Source organism: Macaca nemestrina, chromosome 11, assembly GCF_043159975.1.
Source record: "Macaca nemestrina isolate mMacNem1 chromosome 11, mMacNem.hap1, whole genome shotgun sequence".
NCBI classification, from domain to species: Eukaryota; Metazoa; Chordata; class Mammalia; order Primates; family Cercopithecidae; genus Macaca; species Macaca nemestrina.
In genome coordinates this window covers 20,754,539-20,767,930 of record NC_092135.1, presented here as the reverse complement: position 1 = coordinate 20,767,930, position 13,392 = coordinate 20,754,539, and the positions used below count along the sequence as shown (strand labels likewise).

Genomic DNA, 13,392 nt, shown 5'->3' with positions numbered 1-13,392 from the left:
GTTACTGGTAAAATCAAGGGGTGGTTCCAGGGATGTTCACTGTAAAATTCTTTCAACTTTTCTATATTTCTGAAAATTTTCATAATAAAATCTTGTGGGGAGAAAAAACCAGTGGAATTTATTTTCTCTATATCAATTTGAAAAATTCAAAAGTTCACTTCCTGAAAGAATGTTTTGCAATTAAATATCTAAATGGATTTTAGGGCCAGGTGCGGTGGTTCACACCTGTAATCCCAGTGCTTTAGGAGGCTGAGGCAGGCGGATGACTTGAGGCCAGGAGTTTGAGACCAGCTTGGCCAACATGGCTAAACCCTATCTTTATTAAAAATACAAAAATTAGCCAGGCATGGTGGCACGTGCCTGCATGCCTGTAGTCCCAGCTACTCGGGGGGCTGAGGCAGAATTGCTTGAACCTGGGAGGCGGAGGTTGCAGTGAGCCAAGATTGTGCCATTGCACTCCAGCCTGGGTGACAGAGTAAGACTCCGTCTCAATAAACAAACAAACAAACAAATAAATAAATAAATAAATGGATTTTGGGAATTGATAAATACAGCTGAAAAGTTAAAAAAAGCCAAAGAGAAGTAGATCCTAAAGTCACAGACAGACTGAACTGAATTTAAAAAAAAACCGATGTCTTCCTGAACTATAACCCATACCAAAGTTAATTGTTTCATTCTGAAAACAAACAACTGCAAAGTGGGGACAGGGTGGGGAAGTTACTGAAAACACTGGTTTCTTGCTTTTTTTTTTTTTTTGAGACGGAGTCTCGCTCTGTCGCCCAGGCTGGAGTGCAGGGGCGCCATCTCGGCTCACTGCAAGCTCTGCCTTCCGGGTTCACGCTATTCTACTGCCTCAGCCTCCCGAGTAGTTGGGACTACAGGGGCCCGCCACCACGCCCGGCTAATTTTTTTTTGTATTTTTAGTAGAGACGGGGTTTCACCGTGTTAGCTAGGATGGTCTCAATCTCCTGACCTTCTGATCCGCCCACCTTGGACTCCCAAAGTGCTGGGATTACAGGTGTGAGCCACCACGCCCGGCCGGCTTCTTGCTTTTTATAGGTAAGATTTTGCAAGAAAAAGAAATATGTTTTTCTGAATGACAGGCAAGTATTACCTGATGCGTCCTTTGGATTTGGGATTGTGGTGTCCCAGAAAAAAAAAAAATAATAATCCAAGGTTCTTTTTCACAGTTGTCAGCCAGGATGTCAACTGTAGTGAACCATCTGTAATCTGGCAGGAGGAGTCCCATGTCCTTGTCACCACTGTAGATTCCCGGACTGGAATGGACTGTCTTGGATCAAATATATCATACCTTTCCGTGGCCTAAAATGAAAACAAAAGAAACTATTTTAACAAAATGGCCAAGGGAAATGGAATACTCCACATGAAACTGAGAAATTAAAAATATTACTGTCAGTTGTTTTTATTATATATTTTCTGAAACAAAAAGTCAGAACACTGAGTAACAATGAATTCTAACATGTATTAGCTATGTGAACCTGAATAAATCACTGAGGCCAAGAGGATTGATTAGTTAAAAGCAGAAGAGAGAAGAGGAAGGAAAGTGATATGTACTGAGAAGCTACAATGCAGTCAGAGTTATAATTGAGATAGTATCTATAGATAAGGAGACAGAAAAAAGATCACAATCAGAAACACTTTAACTCCAAGAACCATCATTTTTAGAGTTCTCTTCTAGAGCTGTTACTCTATGAACTTAAGACTCTAATTCTGAACAGTAATAACATTCTAGATTTTTAAAAATACAACAGAAAAAATAAAACAAAAATAATAAGCCATTGAACATTTTTAATGAATCCCACATTGTTCTTAAAAAAAAAAAAAAAAAAAAGTTGGCTGGGTGCAGTGGCTCATGCCTATAATCCCAGCACTTTGGGAAGCCAAGGCAGGAGGATCACTTGAGCCCAGGGGCTCAAGACTAGCATGGGCAACACAATGCGACCCCATCTCCACAAAAATTTAAAAATTAGCTGGGTGTACGGGTGTGCACCTGTAGTCCTAGTTACTTACGAGGTTGAGGTGGGAGAACAGCTTTAGTTGGGGGTTACAGTTAGCTATGATCATGCTACTCATGCACTCCAGTCTGGATGGCAGGCAAAAACAAAACAAACCCCAAATGCAAAATGTTCTCCATGTCATATTTTTGAGGTCAGTTTCATTTCATATTTATTCGGTATGAATGAATATAGCCTAGCAAGTAAACAACTCTAAAAAGATTATATACCTCTTCCATTGTCCTTTGACATTTTTGCTGTCAATAAACAGGATAGTACAATTTTAAGGTGAAATAAGCATACATATATGCATATAATGAAGTCTAAGCACCAAGAGACCTAATACCAAGACAGCCAAGCATGCACTATAGAGTAACTCACATTTTATACTAACTCTTCAAAAACCATTTTGAAACACAATCACTTGGAACCAGATATAACCTTATATTAGTTTTCACAATGTTTGACACAAGGATAATAGAAAAGGGGGTATCAAAAACAAATGTCAAAAAACTTTAAACTGATACTGTGTCATCTCAATCTGACCAAGATTCTCCAGCCACTACATCAAATGATTGTTTTAAGTTACACCAAAAACAAAACAAAAAAAATCCTTCAAGTATTTTTTCTCAATTTTAGCTTTTTAGCTCATAAAATGGTAGACACAAGATGGCAGCATTCACTAAGCAACCAAATTATTTGTGTTCTTTGTAAAGTGACTTTACAATTTAATCGTGAATCTCTTAATTTTGTAATTCCATAAAAGTAAGGCTTTTAATCCACTGAAGAAATAAATAAGGCAATAGCTGCAGGGGAGAGTGAGGAAGGGGCAAAATCGAAGAGGTGAACACCTTAGAAGATCCTCTTAGAATCCCAAGGTCCCATGAAACCCCAAAGAACCTGAGAGATCACCTAGTCCAATTCAGCATTCAAGTTATTATTGCCTAGAAGTCAAATGACGTCTTCAAAGTCACACAACCAGTATGTGTGACCAAAACTTGCTAATATGCCACACCACTTATTGCCTGGGAAGGAGTCAATGGCATATCGAAATGGCAAAAGAAAGAGAAGTGCACTAACATTAGATATTGGTTTAAATTCCAGCTCTGCTAGTTATATGTGCAGTAAATAATCTCTCTGAGCTGCAGTTTTCTGATCTGCAAAGTGGAAAAAAGAATATCTAAATTCTAGGTTTGTTGTGAGAACTGAATGATTTAAATGTAGAACCGACCACAGCCTCTCTCACAGGGCAGGCCCTCCAAAAATGTTAGCTCTCTTCCCTGGTCAGAATCCATTTAGATGAGCAGTTGGCTAAGCCTGATTTTGCTGTGTCCTGATCCCTACCCCTACACAACAGTAGACTGATAGGAGGCCTACCACTGTGCACAAGTGGCTTTGCATTTTTGTGTATGGCTCTCATTTGAAGGCTTCTAATTGAATATTAAAAATTCATAGAAACTGTTGGGTGTAGTGGCTCAGGCCTGTAATCTCAGGACTTTGGGAGGTAGAGGTGGAAGGATCACTTGAGACCAGGAGTTCAAGACAAGCCTGGGCAACATAGCAAACCCTATCTTTACAAAAAATAAAAAAAAATATATATATGAACTTTGCATTCTTCTCCAAAATACTAATGCACTTGTTTAATTTTTAATTTTAATTTTTTAGAGACAAGGTCTCACTCTGTCACCCAGGTTGGAGTTCAGTGGCACAATCCTGACTCATTGCAGCCTTGACCTTTGAGGCTCAAGCTATCTTTCCACTCTGGCTTCCTAAGTAACTGTGACTACAGGCGCACGCCACTATGCCCAGCTAATTTTTAAATTGTTTTTGTAGAGATGGGGTCTTGCTATTTTGCACAGGCTGGTCTCAAATTCCTGCACTCAAGTAATAATCCCCCTGTCCCAACCTCCCAAAGTGCTGGGATTACAGGTGTGCGCCATTCTGCCCATCTAATGAACTTGTTTGAAATAAAAATGTTTTCCCTCTTCAAATCTTCAAGTAAAAGGGATGTGTTTCAGCTTTTGGTACTCACTGGAAAAACAAAAACAAACCCTTTTTGGTAAACCCATGAAGCCTACACTTCTCAGTTTGCCAAAGGTTGTGTGGGCACGTGGGTGCCAAGTATAGAAAGCTACAAGATAGACATGGCACATCATGTCTCTAATACAACATTTAGAAGTCCATTAAATGTACTGTCTTGATATAATAAATAGTTGTACAGTAAGTGAAAGATACCGAGGGACTTACAAAATTTAGGAAGACAACTTAGAGAAAAAAAATGAACAAAATGTAGGCATTCATTAAGTATATAATCTCAGTTCCCACTATTACTGAAATTAAAAAACTGAATTTTTCAGAATCTTTGTCAACCTTAGATGGATATACGAGCTCAAAATTCATATTCAACTTCAAAAAAATTATTCTGTCAACATGCTATTTATTAGGGACAAGTCAGAGATGTGCTTACATATAATTCCTGTGCTACCAGGTAGATAACCAGAGAAAGGCCACATGTATGTTTACATATGCACAAAAAGGATGGCATGTACCCGAAACCATAAATGAAAGGAAATTACAGGTAAAATTAAAGATCATAACCTTAAAAAAGTAAATCTATGAATCTACAAGGATATAAAGGAAATCTTTTTATGATTTTTGGGTGGGAAATCCTTCCCAGGTGTGACACTAAAATCTACAAGCCATCAAAGGTAAATAGTTATAAAACTTAGAACAAAGTTTTAAAATTTCTTACATAATAAAATAGAACACAAACAAAAGGCAGATGATACATATGAACTATTTCCAACACAAAAGGGTCAAAATGTTGAAAGTAAAAAAGGTCTTGTAAATCAAGGGAAAGAAAAGGATCGGGAAATGACAGGAATAGGTAAGCTACAAAAGAATACAAACAGCTCCACCAAAACCAAATACTAATATATATATTTACCATGTGCCTGGCCCTGTGGTAGTATTTTTCATAATGAATTCATTTAAAACTCACACTACAGTTCTAAGAAGTATGTCCCATTATCACTCTGTACTGCAACAGATTAGGAAACTAAGGCACATAAAAAAATAATTTGTCCAACCTCACACAGCCAGTAAGTATGGAAACCAGGATTTGAATTGGACAGACTAGTACTCCATTTCAGGCTCTTACCTGCAATACTGTATCATCATCTGTAGGTACCAAGAAGAGGGACAATTTGTGTTTACGGAGCACTTTTATTTTAAGAGTAATTATGACATGGTAACTCCTTTGTACTAGACTTAAAACAAAGTAAATTTATTCCTTTCACATGAAGAGGAGTTATGTACTTTTTTTTGTATACAAGCAGATAGTACTATTAACTTTGTATTAATGGTCACCAGGAGTAATTACTACTAAACTATCAGAACTGCCAGGAGTTATACAACCATTCTGTTTCTCTTAATCCTCCTATCACTTGTGATGATGAGTACCAACTATGCAAACTTGGGTGGCAATAAGGATTCAGAGTTTGTGGCTAAGGAACAATGCGAAGGCAGTAGCTTACAAATGATAAATATGCATGATTAAATACCTTCCTCTATGTAACAAAGCAAGGCAGAATTAGGATCAACACTTTCAAGGGCAAACTAGTATATATGAAGTTTAAAGACAAGTAGTTTCTCCAGTGAAAATTTTAGTTAAAAGTATTAACAACAAAAATGCAATATCGATACTGACAATTCAAAATATCACTTTATTATACTTGGGGTCTAAGTTTTGGTTTCATAACACAAAAGAACTGAAAAGTTAGGTAGCCCCAACAATAAATATTCAAATTTCACACAAGGAAAGTCAATTTACTCTAGGATAACACAATATTTAAAAATCATTTGTTAATTTATATGTGGGAAATAAATCTCGCTCCTATAGGTAAAAATATTTTTCACAAAAATATTTAGGGGAAAAAGAGTTACATTATTGATGTTATCTGAACAGAATTTGGCAAAGTCTTAAAAAATGGGTTGTTGCTTCCTTATCACTATCTAGCTCTCCAATCCCGTTTCATTACATAATATGTTATGCTTTTTCTCTTAGAGACAGAAATATAACCAGGCAGGCACATCTATAAAGAAAATCAAATGCACAAAAGCAACCCATATCCCCATATCAAGTTCTACCTGAGGTTATAAATGGGCACAACCAAACTGGTCAAATGCCTCTAGAAAGAAAGGCAAAGAGCACTGTTTATGCTGTATTTAGAAATAGTGGAAATTCACATTTGCAGTCACTTTGTCAGTCACTTGAACAAGAATATAAGCACTGACATTTCAAAATGTTAAATGTGTACGTGATTTGTAAACAGTTACTGTCAACTAACAAAAATTTGCCAAATAACCACAGAAGGCACTATAGCTTTAATGAATATCAGCTAAATTTAAAAAGAGTAAAGAGAATGAACTCCCTTGACCTAAAAGAGTTTGTTAAATCCTGAAGAGGTTAATGATGACACTTATCAACTAATATAAATAATAACTTTAGGAGGACATTATAAGCAGACGGAAAGAGTTTTGGTAGTTGAATAATTTATTATTGGAGTCTTGTAAGACTATATGAAACAAATTACTTTTAGGGAAAAAGTTATATGGAGAGGTAAGGTGTTACATGAATGTGCTGCATTCTGAGTGGAGAAATGGGGAAGACACTGGGCCTCTCATACACTGTGATCCACTTTAGAAAACAATTTGTGCTATCAAATGAATTTTAAATCCCACATATCCTATGGCTCCACATTTCCACTCATGGTGTAGATGCACCCTAAGGAAACACCTTATACAAAGGGACATGTACAAAAATATTCACTGCATTGTTTTATTTAAAAGCAAAGAATGGGAAAGACCAAATGTATTAATAGGAAAATTGCTTTTTTCTTTTTAAAGTAAAATCAACTGTGGCATATTCACGTTGCATGATACCATGAAACGATTAAAATGAAATGAACTAAAACTATAGGTACAAACATAAGTTCAAAGAATGTCAGAATGTTTAGTCAAAAAGCAGAATGAACTCTGTGTAACTCTATGAACTCAATGTAACGAATATAAAAATTTAAAAACCACACAAGCATGGATGGGAAGGGTATATACCTATTTCAGGTTAGTAACTACCTCTGGAGAGGGAAATGAAAGGGATTGGTTAAGACAGAGAAGGGACTTCAAATCACATCTGTATTATTTTATTTTATTTATTTTATTTTTTTTTGAGACAGAGTCTCGCTCTGTCGTCCAGGTCCAGATTAGAGGTCAGTGGCGCGATCTCAGCTCACTGCAAGCTCCACCTCCCGGGTTCACGCCATTCTCCTGCCTCAGCCTCCGGAGTAGCTGGGACTACAGGTGCCCACCACCGCTCCCAGCTAATTTTTTGTATTTTTAGTAGAGACGGGGTTTCACCGTGTTAGCCAGGATGGTCTCGATCTCCTGACCTCGTGATCTGCCCGTCTCAGCCTCCCAAAGTGCTGGGTTTACAGGCGTGAGCCACCGCGCCCGGCCTATTTTATTTTTAAAAAAGATCTCCAGCCAATATAACAAAGGTTAGCAATTATTAAGTCTGAGTGGTAAGTAGTGAGTGTTATAATGCTCCTTTTTTGCTTATGACATTTTTCATTTAAAATGTCCTAAAAATAAATGAGAATAACATTAAAAAATGTGGATATATTTGAAATTAAGATTAGAAACTTAGTATTAGGCTGGGTGCGGTGGCTCATGCCTGTAATCCCAGCACTTTGGGAAGCTGAGGCAGGTGGATCACTTAAGGTCAGGAGTTCGAGACCAGCCTGGCCAACATGGTGAAACCCCGTCTCTACCAAAATACAAAAATTAGCCTGGCGTGGTGGTGCGCACCTGTAATCCCAGTTACTCGGGAGGCTAAGGTAGGAGAATCCCTGGAATCCGGGAGGCAGAGGTTGCAGTGAGCTGAGATTGCACCGCTGTACTCCAGCCTGGGCGACAGAACGAGACTCCCTCTCAAAAAGAGAAAAGAAGAAACTTAGTACTGATCCCAGGAGGAACAGGAAGCTTGAGTAATAGAGGAACACATTTTAAGAGAAGCCAGGGAGAATGATTTTAGCTACAATATAGATTAACCCTGTTCTAGCAAACAAAATGTTGAAAGTTTGGATGGACAGTGACTAGAGTTTACACAAAGAATTAAAAGGTGAACGCTGAAAAGGAGAAAAGATATTCCATTCATTCAATCTCCAGACTGGATACTATGTACAGAGAGCACTGTTCTAGGTAATAGGTATACATGAGTGAACTAAGCAGATGGGATCCTAGAACCTAAAATGCTTACATTCTAGTGCAGAGACAAAATATACAAGGTAATTACTGATAGCAGTATGTGCTGTGAAACCGGTAATATTAACAGCAAACCCTTAAAAAGTTACTTATTATTTACTAAGCACTATTCCCAATGCTTTAAGTATATTAATTCATTTAATCCCCATAAAAGCAGTATTATATAGTTTGTAGATGAGGAAACTGAGGCAGAGGAAGATTAAGCAGTAGCAAGACTAGTAAGGGGTAGAGTTAAGATCTGAACTCAGGTAGTGTTGGTTCCAGGGCCCTTGGTATCAGCCACTACTTGTACTTCACGTAGAAATGAATAGATTAATATAACAGAAAGTAACTAACTGGGGGAAGCCAATTCAATACAGGAATGGTCAGGGAAAAGGTAAGGGCCGTGAGAGTTGGTAGAGTTATGAGAGGACACACTGAAGGTGCAGGTAGTGCTTGCTACCACTAACTATAGGAAATACAACTGGGAAGAAAATGGATTTGATGGCAGAAAGATGACTTTGGTTTTGCATAGTTAATTTTAAGGTGTCTTCAGGACATTTAGGTGGAGAAATCTAACAGAAAATTGGATATATAGACTTGGAGCTCAGGAAAGAAGTCAGTTAATGTTATTTTTTGGTGGAGAATCACTATATAGATCGAAGTTTTGAGTTATCAGTGTCAATGAAGTTGCCCACAGGCCTTCATTGAAAAGAGTGGGTGTGGGATAGAATCCCTAGGGAACACTGACCCCTGAAGAACTGAGGAGGAAAGTGGAAGATCACAAAGAGTCTACATGATTTGGTAACAAAGTTAGCAGGAGATGCAAAGTTAGAGGAAGGTTGTCATAATGAAAAAGTGTGTAGGCCACAGAAGCCAGTAAGGAAAGACAGGGAGAGGCTAGAGGTTTAGGAGGAAAGAAAGGTAGTAAGAAGGAAAATCTGAAGAAGTGGGATGAAATGAGAAAATGTTATCAGAAGCACAAACTGGTGAATAAGCCTGAAGTGTATTCATTATCCTCAGAAACTGAAGGGAATGTGGCAGGAAAAGGAGGGAATTCATACCTAATAAATTTCTTCTATTTTACCCAGAACCTATTTGCTAGAAGTGAGGGAGCTGGGATGGCTGCACAGCTTGTGGAGAATGGTGAGTGAGTCACTAAGGGGTGGATCATTAAGGCCAACACCAACATTCAGGACTGTTTTGGCACAGTCCTTCCAAGAAGTCTGTAGACTAACAAGACTGGGGGTTTCTCTAATTCTTTGACTGGGGATTGTAATGAGCGAGAGTGACGCAAATGAGAAAGCTCAGATGCTACTTGTCTATGGAATAGGCTAAATGTTTTTTTCACAGTCATTTCCAGATCTGACTTTTTATCACTGTATGGTATAGTAGCTTAAGAAATGTAATTAAAAATGCCAAATCAAAACATAAAAACTTGGAAATTAGGAATGCTAGAGTACTAAAAGAACTATATATATACCTTAATGTAATAGCGATCCTAGTTTAAGTCAAAGCAAAAGCTAAAGGAAGTGTTTTCACAGAACCAAAGCAGGGGAGATGTGGGAGACAAGCAGCTCCTGTGCCCACCACAGAAGCGGGGGAATGGCTTGCCCAGCTTCTCTGAGGATGGCATGGTGCTGGTACATAGAAAATTCTAGAGAAGGTCAGACGCAGTGGCTCATGCCTGTAATCCCAGGACTTTCAGAGGCTGAGGCAGGTGGATCACTTGAGGTCAGAAGAGTGAGACGAGCCTGGCCAACATGGCAAAACCTCATCTCTACTAAAAATACAAAAATTAGCTGGGTGTGGTGGCGCGTGCCTGTAATCCCACCTACGTGGGAGGCTGATGCATGAGAATCGCTTGAACCCGGGAGGTGCAGACGGCAGTGAGCTGAGACTGTGCCACTGCACTCCAGCCTGGGTGACAGAGCGAGACTCTGTCTAAAAAAAAAAAAAAAAAAAAAAAAAAGAAATTCTAGAGAATATGATATCCTGAAGACTAAAGATGTTGGGTACACTGAGAGATACAACTTTTGGCAAGGACATGAGCTAATTCATGGCAAGCACTAGCAAAATGGTAGTGGGCAGTGGGTTAGAGAAAGACAAAACTGGAAGATCATGAAAGGGCTATTCTTGAACTCATGAGGAGATCCTGGATAATCCTGGGGATAACCTGGTAAGATTCTAAAGGGGTTGAGATATTGGCAGATGTAGGTAAGAGACAATGCAAGAAAGTCAGGGCCATTAATGTAACTCTAAACCTGAAGTTAATGATCTCCTAATATAGCCCTAGTGAGGGTAAAATGTATTTTGCCTTAATTCTGAACCTACCATAGTCCAGGGTTATATTGAGAGCTCCCTATGTATGTGCTAAATGCAGGATTGAAATAAATAACTCATGGTGTAATATGATCCGATTGGAACGAGGTAAAATCTCTTTTAAAGACTACACAGAGGCCGGGCGCGGTGGCTCAAGCCTGTAATCCCAGCACTTTGGGAGGCCGAGGCGGGCGGATCACAAGGTCAGGAGATCGAGACCACAGTGAAACCCCGTCTCTACTAAAAATACAAAAAATTAGCCGGGCGCAGTGGCGGGCGCCTGTAGTCCCAGCTACTCAGGAGGCTGAGGCAGGAGAATGGCGGGAACCCGGGAGGCGGAGCTTGCAGTGAGCCGAGATTGCGCCACTGCACTCCAGCCTGGGCAACAGCGTGAGACTCCGTCTCAAAAAAAAAAAAAAAAAAAAGACTACACAGAGGGCCAGGAGTGGTGGCTCGCGCCTGTAATACCAGCACTTTGGGAAGCTGAGGTGGGTGGATCACTTGAGGTCAGGAGTTCGAGACCAGGCTGGCCAACATGGTGAAACCCCATCTCTACTAAAAATACAAAAATTAGCCAGGCATGGTAGCAGGCACCTGTAATCCCAGCTACTTGGAAGGCTGAAGCAGGAGAATTGCTTGAATCCAGGAGGTAGAGGTTGCAGTGAGCCAAGATGGTGCCACTGCATGCCAGCCAGGGCGACAGAGTGAGAGTCCATCTCAAAAAGAAAAAAAAAAAAAAGACTACACGGAGGTAGAGTACGGTGGCACACGCCTGTAGTCCCGGCTACCACAAGAAAGGATCCCTTGGGCTCAGGAGTTTGAGGGTGCAGTAAACTACAATAGTGCCACTGCATTCCAGTCTGGATGACAGAGCAAGACCCTGCCTCTTAAAAAATAAAAAATAATAGTAATAATAAAAAAAAAAACTACATGGAGGAAAGAAAACCCCAAACTCGTATTAACATCTAGTCATGTTCTAAGAAATAAACAGCAAAGAGCATTGAAAAGGTTTGGATTCCTGGAAATTGAGCCATAGATAATAAGGACATGAGAGGACAGCTTAACAGGCAGTAACAGAAAATATAGATTTTTTTTGTTTGTTTCCATCCTGAATTGGTTACAATTCATTTTTTTAAAAATAATTCATTCTTTTATTTATTTATTTTTTTTGAGACGGAGTCATGCACTGTCGCCCAGGCTGGAGTGCAGTAGTGCAATCTCGGCTCACTGCAAGCTCTGCTCCTCTCACACGCCATTCTCCTGCTCAGCCTCCCAAGTATCTGGGACTACAGGCACGAACCACCACGCATGGCTAATTTTTTGTACTTTTAGTAGAAACGGGGTTTCACCGTGTTAGCCAGGATGGTCTCTATCTCTTGACCTTGTGATCCGCCCGCCTCGGCCTCCCAAAGTGCTGGGATTACAGGCGTGAGCCACTGCGCCCAGCTGATTCATTCTTTTAAAAGTGATCTGCTTAGAGATGCTTTTAAGGTACAAAATCAGCTAAAGGGAACTGGTCAGAAGGAGAAAGATCACTTATTCAGTCTTGACCTCAGAGTTATCTCATATATAATTACCATAAAAGTAAATTACTTCTCATATAGGGTATACCAAAGACATTATCAATAATTGGAAAGTAAGATATTGTGTAATAGAAAATTTGGCTGACCTTTGTCCCTGGGTAGGCAGCTTCTAAATTTTTGGGATTTCTGGACTGATGGAAATGTCTTTGTCATTCATGGTGGGTCCTGATAGTGTACGCTAATGCGGTTACTCATGGTGGATACTTTATGTTAAGATGGTGATTCCGGATGGGGATTGGCTGGGAAGACTAAACATGTTAATTAGAAAGTTGGGACTTTGAGGAATGTGATAATCAGTCTGACTTCCAAGGAAGGTAGTGAGGCTAGATATTGAATTCAATTGCATGGCCAATGATTCAATTAACCATGCCAATGTAATGGGATCCCAATAAAAACTCTTAACACTGAAGCTTGGGTGAGCCTCCCTGATTGTCTGCAAATTGCTCTGCAAATTAACAAATGCCAATGTGCAGGAAAGACAATACATCTTGACCTCACGGGGAGAGAACAAAAGCTTTGCATCTGGGACATGCCCAGACCTTACCCTGTGTGTCTCTCCTTTTGGCTAGTTCTGATTTGTATTCTTTTGGCACAATAAAGCTCTAATGGTGAGTCTAATTGTGAGTTATTCTAGTCAATTAAACCCGAGGGAACCTCCAAATTTGTAGCCAGCTGATCAGAAGGGTGGTCTGGTGGCTGAAGTGAGGGCAGTCTTGTGTAGGACTTATCTGGCCTAACTGCACATTAGTGTCAAAAGTCATTGTGGGTGCATAATCTAGTTTCATTAGGTTATATTCTTTCATGTATTTTGTGCTACATTCACAGCATGATAATGTTGGTAGTTCATAAGTAAAGGTGAACATCATTATGAGCATAATCTTGATTTCTAAAATTTAGCCATTCAGAATGCCATCAATGAGTAGGCATTTGCTTTACAGACTTTGGCAAGTGTTGGACTGTTTATAAGAAATCCTCAGTCTTATGGTATTTTAGCTAGACTCTGATGCGGTGTTTCCTCCATGCTTTCAAAATTTGATTTTACTTGATATATTTTTCTCTACACTACTAATATATGACTAAATGAACATCTATCTCTGTACTTTTTACCCATGACCAACATTTCATTTTTATCATAGGGTCACAAGGAAAATCCTTTACAGGTCTTAAAG

General features: G+C 39.3%; 1 protein-coding gene across 16 annotated transcripts in view; it reads right to left on the bottom strand.

The window, feature by feature from the left end:
* LOC105492561 (R3H domain containing 1) overlaps positions 1-1,251 on the bottom strand; it is a 126,892-nt gene extending 125,641 nt beyond the window's left edge. For all 16 annotated transcript variants that reach the window (XM_011759780.3, XM_011759782.3, XM_024796248.2 and 13 more), the window contains exon 1: positions 1,115-1,251. The gene's annotated coding sequence lies outside the window, so the exon portion shown is untranslated. The remainder of the gene's footprint in view (positions 1-1,114) is intronic.
* Between the last annotated feature and the right edge of the window lie 12,141 nt (positions 1,252-13,392).